Raw genomic sequence first — 12127 nt, 5'->3', positions numbered from 1 at the left:
GTAGTGCTGGCAAGGTTTGCGCAGGTCTTCTCTGGGAGTGGACCCACAGCACCAGGACTGACACAGGCCTACCTGGAGGGGGTGGGGAGTAGTGTAAGCAAGTTAAGTAGTGAATCAGCACTGAACTAGTTTAGCAGGTGGCCCTGTGAATATGCTGGGGGCTGGGGGCGGAGGAAGGAAACTGTGCCTGTCAGTTCCTTTCTTCTTAGAGAAGTCCCTCAGCAAACTGAGTTTAGTAACTAATTCCCTCTCCCTCCCACATATCCCAAGCATTTTTCAAACTGCTGCTTCCAAGCAGTATCTCTAAGGGCTATTTGTCTTTAAGAGTGGGGACTCAGGGACACCTCGGTGGCTCACACGTTAAGCTAAGCAACAGACTCTTGATTTCGACTCAGGTCATGATCTCAGGGTCATGAGAACAAGCCCAGCATCAGGCTTCATACTCAACATGCTTAAGATTATCTCTCTCCTCTCCTCTGTCCCTCCCTCCCACCCTGCTCACACACATCTCTCTCTCCCCACCTCTCTCTCTTAAAAAGAAAAAAAAAAAAAAAAAAAGTGGGGACTCAGCCTCCTATTGCCCTCCTTTCTCCTGGAGGTGAGCCTGCGATTTTTTAAAGTTACAGGCTTAAAGTCCTGCTGGTTGTTAAGAACTCATGAAATGTCCCCCTCTGATCATCAAAGCCAAATGTTTTGGGGATTCACCTTCACTATGCAGGCTCCCTGGTGTGCTAGTGTGTTCCCTGCCCCTTTCCACATCCACAATTCCCTCCCTCCAGAGGTCAGGCGCATGGGTTTAGGTTTTCACAGAATCCTTGACCTTCCCTACCCTCTTCAGTGTGGCCTGTTCTCTACATTTAGTTGTGGAGTTTGTTTGGCCAGTCTTCAGGTTGTTTTCTGGATCATTTACACCAAAGTATTACCTAGTTGTATGCATGGGACTAGGTGAGTTTAGGGTCCTCATACTCTGCTATTTTCCCAAGGTCAAAAATAAGAACATTTAAATGAGATGTTTACAAAGGAATATAAGGAATATTTAAGGACTTCAGCAAACCTAAGTTATTTCATATTTGTTCCTAATATAGACTTACGCAAAAGAAAATTTCAATTCCAATCTATAGACCAGCACCACAGAAACATGAAACCCCTAGCAACTCAAAATCAGCACTTTACCCTAGGAGGAAAAACTAACTCCTAACCTATTTCAATACCCAAAGAAAAACACAGATTCTGAGAGGAAAAAAATCTGGCCACCCTGGTAGATCTCCCCATCAATAACAAAAGCTAGTAATTAACATGAATGAGTCTACTTCAGACACCTTTAAAGATAAGGCAGCAGTAATGAAAAAATAGACTTAACCAAATATTGAAGAATGAAAGAAAAAATACTAAAGTATAATCCCTCACTGATGGAAAAAATATTTTTAGTAGCTACTACATACCAGGCATTATATTCGTTGCTAAAGACACAATGGTAGGTAGGCATAATAAACACGATCTGTGTCCACATAAAAATAGATAAGATAGTCATTAATCAAAATATATATACAATACACACAATTATACCTGCAAACAGGAAAAAAAGCTACAAATTCATGGAAGAGAATACATAACAAAAAGACCTAACCTACCTTGGGAGGGCCTCAAAAAGTTCACCCAAAAAATGTGATTTGGGGACTAAATGAGATCTGAAGAGTAAGTTAACTTCCATTAGCTATATTTAAAGAAATGACACTTACTCTCTTGAAGAGAGGACAACATACAAGAAGAATCTAAAGGAGGAGGCATGACACATAATGAGAATTAAGAAGGAGATGGAAGCACCAAGAACTTAAAGGAAGTGTGGCAGGAGTTTTAACAGACTTTAAAGGGCAGCAGGGGGCCATGAAAAGTTCTGAGGGCAGTATTATTACCATCATCATCACTAATATATCAAGCGCTTACCACATGCCAAGCGCATATTATACCATTAAATTACAATCACAGGCAGTAAAGATTATTAGAACCATTTTACAGGTGAGAAAACTAAGCTTTGAAAAGACTAAGCAATGTGACAAAGGTCATATAATTAGTGAGTGTGAAGCCAGGACTCAAACATCACTAAAGTTAAAACATTAGAAAGAAGGAAAAGGATGAAAAAACTGGGAGACCGTTGCAATAATCTAAGCTAACAATGATGATGACCAGACTATGATGGTAGTGGCAATGGGGGTGGAAAAATAGATGGCTTAGAGAAATACTCAAGAGGGGGGGAAAAAATCACCAGGATTTGACTGACCAGGTGGAAAATGAGGGAGTGAAGGAATCAAGGAAGATTCTAAAGTTTCTGACTTGGGTACCTGGGTGGCTCAGTTGGTTGCATCTGCCTTCAGCTCAGGTCATGATCCTGGGGTCCTGGGATGGAGTCCCACATAGGGCTCCCCACTCAGCGGGGAGTCCGCTTCTCCCTCTACCCGTTCACCCCACTCATGACCTCTGTCTCTCTTATGCTCTCTCTCTGAACTGAATAAATAAAATCTTTTAAAAAATTTAAAAAAAAAACAAAATAAGGTTTCTGACTTAAACACCCTGGACAAGCGGTGGTACCATTGATAAAAATGGGAAAATAGGACAGACAAGAATTAAGGGAAAATCATGAGCTGAATCTAAGGAGCCTTTGAGATACTGATAAAAGGTTTCAAGAGAGCAAACTGAGTATGTGGGTCTGGAGCTTGAAGGAATGACATGAGCCAAAGATACACATGTGGAAGTTTTGATAGACAGATGTGAACTGAAACCACAACAGTGAAGAAGCATCCCTTAAAAAAGAGAGTAAGACATAATAATAATAGTCTAATAATAGACATATAATAATAATAGTCAAACGACTAAGCCTACATTAAATGGCAGGTACAGTATGAGAGGCAAAGGAGACAAGAGGAGCAGCCAAAAAAATGGGGGGGGGGGTCAAGAAAACACATGTCACAGAAACTAAAAGAAGTGACAAGGGTGCCTATGTGGCTCAGCCAGTTAAGCATCTGCCTTCAACTCAGGTCATAATCTCAGGGTCCTAGGATAGAGCCGCATGTCAGGCTCCCTGCTCAGTGGGGAGCCTGCTTCTCCCTCTCCCTCTGCCTCTCTCCCCAGCTCATGCTCTCTCTTTTAAAAAAAAAAAAAAAAAAAAAAAAAAAAAGGGACGCCTGGGTGGCTCAGTTGGTTAAGCAGCTGCCTTTGGCTCAGGTCATGATCCCAGCGTCCTGGGATCGAGTCCCACATCGGGCTCCTTGCTCTGCAGGGAGCCTGCTTCTCCGTCTGACTCTGCCTTCCACTCTGTCTGCCTGTGCTTGCTCTCGCTAGCTCTCTCTGACAAATAAATAAAATCTTTAAAAAAAAAAAAAGGTAGGAGCAGCAGAAGCGATAGGACCTGTGAAAAAGAAAAAACCACAGGCCCAAAATGGAGTCACTTAGGGCTAGGTCAAGTCACCAAGCCAGGACTTAACACCTAACTGCAGTTTCCACCTCCCCCTAAAATGTATTCTTAACCCATCAGCTAATAACATTCTGGTCAGCACCAATGAGGTAATCTGTCATGTGGGCAATCTCTATCTTCCCCCAAAGGAAGATGAGGAAATGCAAGACTCCCTGCCTGTCCCTAAAGGAAAGGTGAGGATACCTAAAACAGTCCTATCTTTTCTTTTACTAAATGAGATGCCCATTTCTGAAATGCTTTTACTTTATACAGTTCCCAGAGTTTGCCTCTACTTGTTAGATGGGATACTGCCTGAAATTCATGAATTAATTAATAAAGCCAATTTAGATCTTTAAAATTCACTTGGTTAAATTTTGCTATTTAAAAGACCCCCTTCTCTAGGTTAAGGGAAAAACACAGACCAAGAAAGATCTGGCACTGTTTAACTCTTCGTTTCATTAGGATGACTTTAGCGAATTTACTTAAACACTCTGAACCTTAATTTATTAATCTATATTATGAACATAATGAAATTTAACTTGCAGAATTATTGTAATTAGCAATAACAGAGAGAGCATCTGTCACACTGCAAGTTATCAATAAATAATAATTACTATTTGTAGTTGTTTGTAAAATCAAGAAGTTGGTAGGTGGCTTATCAAACCACACTCTGTGAAGTCCTAGGGATTCTGGAGATCATCTTCAGGAAATGCCTGGCAGAATAATACTGGAAGAGGTGGACAGTCACATTCTTGTCTCAATCAGAACAGCTCTGCCTTCTTTATTTTACTGCTTAAGGTAAGTTTTGTTTATATCGGAATAATATTTATTTGAAAAAAGGTATCTGCAACTTTTAAAAATTTTCAAAAACCACTGACTGGATTATCTCAATAGTGCCTTCAATTGGATTCTAATCTCTAGTTCTTCTTCAAAAGTAAAATCTGTGAGAAAAGAACAAAACAACACATCTGATAACATAATCCCAATTTGAAACTTACAATTTATGAAAACTACTTTATTAGAATAATGGTTAAGAATCAACTAGCTGTTTCTCTACTGAAAAATTGATTTTTTTTTTTAAGTAAGCTCTACACCCAATGTGGGGGTTGAGGAACTGTTCCTCAAAAGTAGGAGAGAAAATTAGTGGCCAGAGACAGTACACAAAACCCATGTTATCTATAAATCCTTAAAATACACACTTAAAATGGAATCTTTATATGACATGCCAAAGCATGGAAAACCAAGTTTTATTACCACAAATTTCAATAAGCCAATGTCCTATCAACAAATATTTCCTACCCTGCAGTATAAGCACAAATACACAACTTTTCAGAAGTCACTTCCCTTCATAGCAAATCTTCCAAATTCATTCTGATGTTCCTCATTATTAGGCTAGTTGTTAAAATGAAGACAACTATTGATCCACCCTGTGGATCCTACATAATTGCTCAAAATGTCCTTCACAAGCTAGGTCATAAGAATCCCAACAGCAATTCAAAAGAATACAATTTTGAAACACATTAAAAGAAAGACAAGATTAAAGCCTTCAAAAAAAAAAAAAATACAACCTGTCTGATACGTGCTGATTGATCTGTCACTGAAAATTCCTACTAGTAGGAAAGTAAAAAAGACAGCCAGTGTCTTGGACACAAAATCTGCAAGGCTCTATAAAACCTTTGTCCCGTTTTACAACAAAGTGCAAGGACGTTTGTAACTCAGAGTTTCTCAAACTAAGTGTCCCTGAGAATTTTCAGTTGCACCAGAGAAGCAAGGGCTCTACAGAATAAACTAAAGAATATGTGGGATAATTGCCTCAGAGAGGACCAGACATGATGATGACATGAAAAATAATTAATTATAAATAATTAACAGCAAAAGAAAAGGTTATTAAAAGAAAGTTTTTATAGGTACTAATTTCAGAGGTGCCTGGGTGGCTTACTCAGTTAGGCATCCGACTTTTTATTTTAGCTCAGGTCATGATCTCAGGGTCCTGAGATCAAGCCCCAAAAAGGGCTCTGTGCTGGCCATGGAGCCTACTTAATCTCTCCCTGTGCCCCTCTCCCCCTAGAAAAAAAAAGTTAATAATTTCAAAAATAAAAAGCTGCAATACTTTTTTTGGTGCTCTAGCCAAGTGTTTTCCTTTGCACAGGCATATCTAAAAGAAACCAGAAGTAATCTGAGTATATTAACCAACCTTATTTTCCATGAAAAAAAAAAAGCCCTATGTGATTTTAATGAAGTTTAACTCTTCAGTGTTCATGCAGTTGCAATCTTAAGGGAACAAACAACAAAACTGCTGATTCTAAGGCTATGATGCTCTGACGGCAGTAATGGCACTGACTGCAGTGCAATTAACACCGTGTTCTCAAACCCAAAGATTATAAGAAATAACAATGAACACCAAACTGCAGGAGTAATAAAAGCTCAGTTATCTCTGAGCATTTAAGTGAAGAAACTTATTAGGGTTAGGCACAAAATCAGCACCTGCAACAAAACATTTAGGAGGATGAGAAGTCCGAAATGAAGAAAAGCCACTGATAAGCTGAAGAACTGAGTTAATAAAATGTGGCAGTATTTCCTTACTCAACCAATATTAAAAACCTTAGGTTCTTTCATTATACCCACACTACAAAGAAAAAGCATATAAATATATATATGCATTAATAAGGGACACTGTGCACTAGGACAGAAATAACACCTCAGCTTTATAATATTTAAAACTCACTGTGTTAGCAATTTTAAGCTCAGAATTTTGTTTGTGTTGATAAAACAAACTTTATAGTTTGTGGTATAACATTCAGACACACTAGGGAGGGAGAGGGCCTCAGCAGACGTGGGACACAGTCACATATAGACTGATAAAATACGCAAATATATTAAGGATAATGGTAGCCAAGTTCCTTACTCTAAGAAAGGGATTTACAGAAACAGAAATTTAAAAAAAAAAAAAAAAAGAACTAGAATGAATCCTGTGGTGTTGGGACTGGAACTCATGCTTTTTAGTGTACAGAGACAAATATATTTATGCACACACACACACAGAAATGCCTTAGCTCTGTCCACTGAGATGGACTGGGACCAGTAAAATCTCAAGAGCAACAAGCACACCTCAAGTTCAGATCTTGGCTTCTAAATATTTTCCACTAAAAGGAACCAAGGCTCCTTAAAGGAATGTCTGATTGTAGGCTGAAGCATAGAAAGTTCAAGGTGAGTCTGGAATCTCGTGCTATGCCAGAAAGACAGTGCTCGAAGAATAATGGAAACATGTCAAACAGATACAGGAACTAGACTCAATGGACTACAACTGCCCAATTCTGGGACAAACCGAGCATCAAAATAATAAAGGTTGGGGGCACCGGGGTGGGTCAGTGGGTTAAACCTCTGCCTTCAGCTCCAGTCATGATCCCAGGGTCCTGGAATTGAGCCCCACATCAGGCTCTCTGCTCCACAGGGAGCCTGCTTCCTCCTCTCCCTCTCTCTGCCTGCCACTCAGCCTACTTGTGATCTCTATCTGTCAAATAAATAAATAAAATCTTTAAAAATAATAATAATAATAAAGGTTGTATACAACCTACATGATGAGGAAGGGCTGCTTACGTAAGTCACAAAGTATCTCCTCACAAAATATTTATTACAAAAGGAAAGAATAACTGCACCCCAGAGAAGCCTGACAGTCATGACCTTAACTGAGTGGTGACCAAAGAGATTATCATCAGTAATGGGGCAAATGAAAATCATGTGCCACCTGAAAGAATGCAACGACAGGAACAAAACAACTTCTGTGCTATTCATTCCAATAATATACAACCTGAATATATCATGAGGAAACCATGAGACAAATCTAAACTATAATCTATAAAATTATGGGTCTATAATCTTTAGGTGTCAAGGTCATAAAAGACAAAGACTGAGCAACAGCCCTAAACTGAAAGAGACATGCAACCTGTGATTCTAAACTGAATCTTTTCCTATAAAGATTATCATTAGGATTACTGATGAGATCTAAGCGGGGTCTGAGAAAGAGATGGTAGCAATGTATTAATGTTAATTTTGTGAATTTGATTATACTAACATTTTGTAGGAGCGAATCCTTGTCAACTTTTCTCTAAGTCTGAGGTTGTGCTTTTTAATTAGTCAAAAATATGATAGGGAAAAAAACTCCAAAATAGAAAAAAATTTGGGCAGGTCTGGAGGGATGGGGTAACTGGTTGATGGACATTAAGGAGGGCATGTGATAGAATGAGCACTGGGTATTATATAAGACTGATGAATCACTGAACTCTGTATCTGAAACTAATAATATATGTTAATTAATTGAATTTAAATACATTTTTTAAAAATTAAAAATTTTTAAAAAAGAAAAGAAAAATTTTTTACAAATTACACAGCAGCAACCTTGACAAGAAATGTGCATGACTTATGGGACGCTTAAGTGGTTCAGTTGGTCAAGTGTCTTTCTTTGGCTCAGATCATGATCCCAGGGTCCTGGGATAGAGTCCCCCATTGGGCTCCCTGCTCAGCAAGGAGCCTGCTTCTCCCACTCGCTCTGCCTCCCACTCCTCCTACTTGTGCTCTCTCTTTCTCTGTCAAATAAATAAATAAATAAATAAATAAAATAGAATCTTTAAAAAAAGCAACTCTCTTATAAATCTTTTGATCCTCCTTGATCAACATATTTAATTTTTCAGCAATCTATCCCAGGAAAATATCAGAAATGTGAAAATCCATTAACAAATATGGCCAAAACAGTATTACATATAACAAAATTTGAAAAACCTGAGACGTCTAACAATAAAAGAATGGCTAAAAGTTCAATAATTTCATGTAGTCATTTAAAATAACATTTCTGAAGGATATTTACTGTCATAGGGGGAATGCTCAACTCATACTAAATTTTAAAAAGTTAACAGAGTGTATGTGTATGCACACACATAGACAAATAGACACACTAAATATACTCCCAACTGGATAAGTCTATGACAAATGGAACTACAAGAGTTTTCTTTCCTACGTATATTTATATACTAAGATGTTTTACCAAATGTATTTTACTACTTTATTTATTTATTTATTTATTTATTTATTTAGATTTTATTTATTCATTTGACAGAGAGAGACACAGCGGGAGGGAACACAAGCGGGAGGAAGTGGGAGAGGGAGAAGCAGGCTTTCCACAGGGCAGGAAGCCCGATGCAGGGCTCAATCCCAGGACCCTGAGATCACGACCTACCTAGCTGAAGGCAGCCACTTCACCAACTGAGCCACCTAGGTGCCCCAGTATTTTACTACTTTTGTAATGAGAAATAAAGGTTATAAAAATGACTAGAGGGCACCTGGGTGGCTCAGTGGGTTAAGCCGCTGCCTTCGGCTCAGGTCATGATCTCAGGGTCCTGGGATCGAGTCCCGCATCGGGCTCTCTGCTCAGCAGGGAGCCTGCTTCCCTCTCTCTCTCTCTGCCTGCCTCTCCATCTACTTGTGATTTCTCTCTGTTAAATAAATAAATAAAATCTCTAAAAATAAATAAATAAATAAATAAATAAAAATGACTAGAGATTACTATATGACCTACCCTGCTCAAAGAAGCAACACTGCTAAAATATAAAGTCTGCTTCCTGAAGATGACACAATTGTGCTGTATAAAAGAAATTAAACACATATTCTTCTTGAAGAATATAAGATCAATATTCTTAACAGTACTACTCTGATAATATCTTTCCACATATACCAAAGTCAGTCTCTTGGGAATAAACTTAGTCAACAAACTTTAATTACAACCACGTGCACATTTAGTAAGCTAAATGTTTACTACAGTTAGTACACTAAAACTAAAAAATTTGCTGACCCTTCAAATATACACTGATGAGGGACATTTAAAAGCTATCTTAACTGGGCTGCCTGGCTGGCTCAGTTGGAGAGCATGTGACTCTTGATCTTGAGGTTGTGAGTTTAAGCTCCATGTTGGTGTTGAGATTACTTATTTATACTTACTTTCAACTTAAAAAAAAGAAAAAACTATATTAAGCAATACTTTTCCTTGAGATGTGGCCTATATGGAAAATCTGCTTCTCCACCTGGTGCTTCTCCACCTATGTGAAAATCCATTCTCCACCTAGTGTCATCAAGTTTCTAACCAAGCTCAAAATTCACAAAAGTGTATAAACTTAGCAAATAACCTGAAGCCCATATATATAAAAGTTTCTTTTGGCAATCTAAATGTCTTTTCTAGACTCAAGTAAAACTCTCACTTAAGCCATATACACAGAGTTTACAGATACAGACAGTAACAAAGAAACTGTAAAATCATCTTATGCTCTAACAAAGCACTAGTAAGAGTTTGTGCCTATCATTCAGAAACTCTGAAGTCACTGCTTGACATTTCAAACAAGACTATAATAAGATCTTTGAAATCAAAATGTCAAGCTAACACAACCAGCTATGGCAATTACTCTAAAAAGCAGCAGCTAAAATGGAATACAGTCAAAATGGGAAACTCCAAAGGACACACATACAGGCTGTTTTGCCATAAAGTGTGTTTTTATATAATGTATTAGCTCCTACATAATCATGATAAATAGAGAACTATCATCACATCAAAGTTGTGTTGATTCATAAGTAATTTCTCCTAGGCAAAGAAACAACAAAGGGCAGAAGCAGAATTACAGCCTTCAGCGGAAAGGAAAATGCCCTCAGCTTGGCTGTTGCATAAACAGGAATCCTTTCAGCTCTATTTTAGGAAAATTAAAAATGAGCACCTGCAGCCAAGGCACTCCCTTCCTACAGGAGCACACCCCTAAGCACTCACGGCTCTCTGTTCAAGACAGGCTGCATTTCCTCTTGGGCTCAGAACTCCACTTCCATCTGCATTGTATCAGCAATGCAAGCAAACATTTCTACTCTATTATTATTATGAATTTTCAGCCTCTGTTGGAACAACCTCCAACCAAAATGACCTGCCATCCTGGAGCTATCCAAGTTATCTCCTGAGGCACCATTTATTATTTCTGTTAACTGTCATAGTCACAAAGTTGCATATATTTTGAGAGTCTCCCCCAAACCCTCACCTTCCTACAGGGAAATCTTACATAACCTGATGGTGTCCATGTGATAAAGAAACACAACACTAGCAATTTTCAAGCTAACTTGTTATAAAATGAGCTGTAAAATAAATTTAGTGGTTGACAACCAACATTATCTTCTCAGAAAAAAATAAAATTTAAAATATCTAAGTACAACTCCCATAAAGAGAAAATGTTTTAAGAAACTTGTATTTTGGTTATTGAGGCATATATGACATATTTCTATAAGTTATGACAAAAAAAGCATTCTGTGTATGCCAAATTAAAATATATATTGCTAAATTAATTCAAAATTTTAGATGTCACTAAATGGCTTAAAAAGAATTGTTACTAAAATTTTTTGTAAAAAGTGACCACCAGGGGGCGCCTGGCTGTTTTGGTCTGTAGAGCATTTAACTGTAGATCTCTGGGGTTTGAGTTCAAGTGCCTAAGGCTTACATTTAAAAAAAAAAAAAAAATCATGAAAAAATGACTACCACTTTTTAAGTTCAAAGTGCTACTGAAGGATGCAAACCTTCGATCATATAATGTTCCCAATGGACCAGTCATGCCTAAAACATCAATATCTGGCAAACCCCAAAAAAAGTTTATTTAGCCAGGATTTAGAACTAAGTACAAAAAAACAAAACAAAACAGGGACAACTGGGTGGCTCTGTTGGTCAAGCATCTGCCTTCAGCTCAGGTCATGATCTCAGGGTCCTGGGATCAAGCTCTGTGTGGGCCTCCCTGCTCAGCAGGGAGCCTGCTTCTCCCTCTCCCTCTGCCCCTGCTTGTGTACTCTCTCGCTCACTCTCTCAAATAAATAAATAAAATATTTTTAAAACTATTTTTTTTAATTTTTTTAAAGATTTTATTTATTTATTTGACAGAGAGAGATCAGAAGCAGGCAGAGAGGCAGGCAGAGAGAGAGAGGAGGAAGCAGACTCCCTGCTGAGCAGAAAGCCCAATGTGGGGGCTCAATCACGACCTGAGCCGAAGGCAGAGGATTTAACCCACTGAACCACCCAGGCGCTCCTATTTTTTTAATTTAAAGCAAATAAACAAAAAAGTAAATGGACTATCAAAAAGGAAATTCCTTTCCTAGTTTAAAAAAAAAGACTAATTTACTATTTCTTTTAAACAAATCACTCATATATCGTTTAACAAACCATACAATACATATATTTTTACTATTTAACTGTAATTTTCATGGTTTCTTTTAAATAAAGAATATCCTACACTTCAAATACATGTGGTTGCAATTAAACCTTTTAATGGGGAAAAAACAACTTTTCAACTACAATACTGAAAACTGGAAGATAAAACACAATTCAAAGAACAGTAAGTTCATAAGCAGATGCTGCCAACCATCAATTTTCAAAGCATCAAACTCATACAACAAATCTAAATTTATGACATAAGATGCTCTGCACATAGTAAGAGCAAGGTTAAGTAACAAGAGTGCTCCCTACTGGCCAATCTTTGATTTCAAAGTTCACTTTAAATCTGACTGATTCAAAATCAGTATTTTATTTTATTTTTTTAAAGATTTTATTTATTTATTTGACAGAGAGAGATCACAAGTAGGCAGAGAGGCAGGCAGAGAGAGGGGGGGAAGCAAGCT

The 12127-nt window shown here is 37.9% G+C and overlaps 1 protein-coding gene across 15 annotated transcripts in view; it reads right to left on the bottom strand.

Moving 5' to 3' along the window:
* ERC1 (ELKS/RAB6-interacting/CAST family member 1) overlaps positions 1–12127 on the bottom strand; it is a 558286-nt gene that overhangs the window by 477303 nt on the left and 68856 nt on the right. The gene's annotated exons all lie outside the window — the stretch shown is intronic.

The sequence above is a fragment of the Mustela putorius genome, unplaced genomic scaffold, assembly GCF_011764305.1.
Source record: "Mustela putorius furo isolate JIRA1106 unplaced genomic scaffold, ASM1176430v1.1 tig00003988_pilon_pilon_pilon, whole genome shotgun sequence".
Lineage (NCBI taxonomy): Eukaryota > Metazoa > Chordata > Mammalia > Carnivora > Mustelidae > Mustela > Mustela putorius.
This window is presented reverse-complemented; position numbering and strand designations above follow the sequence as displayed.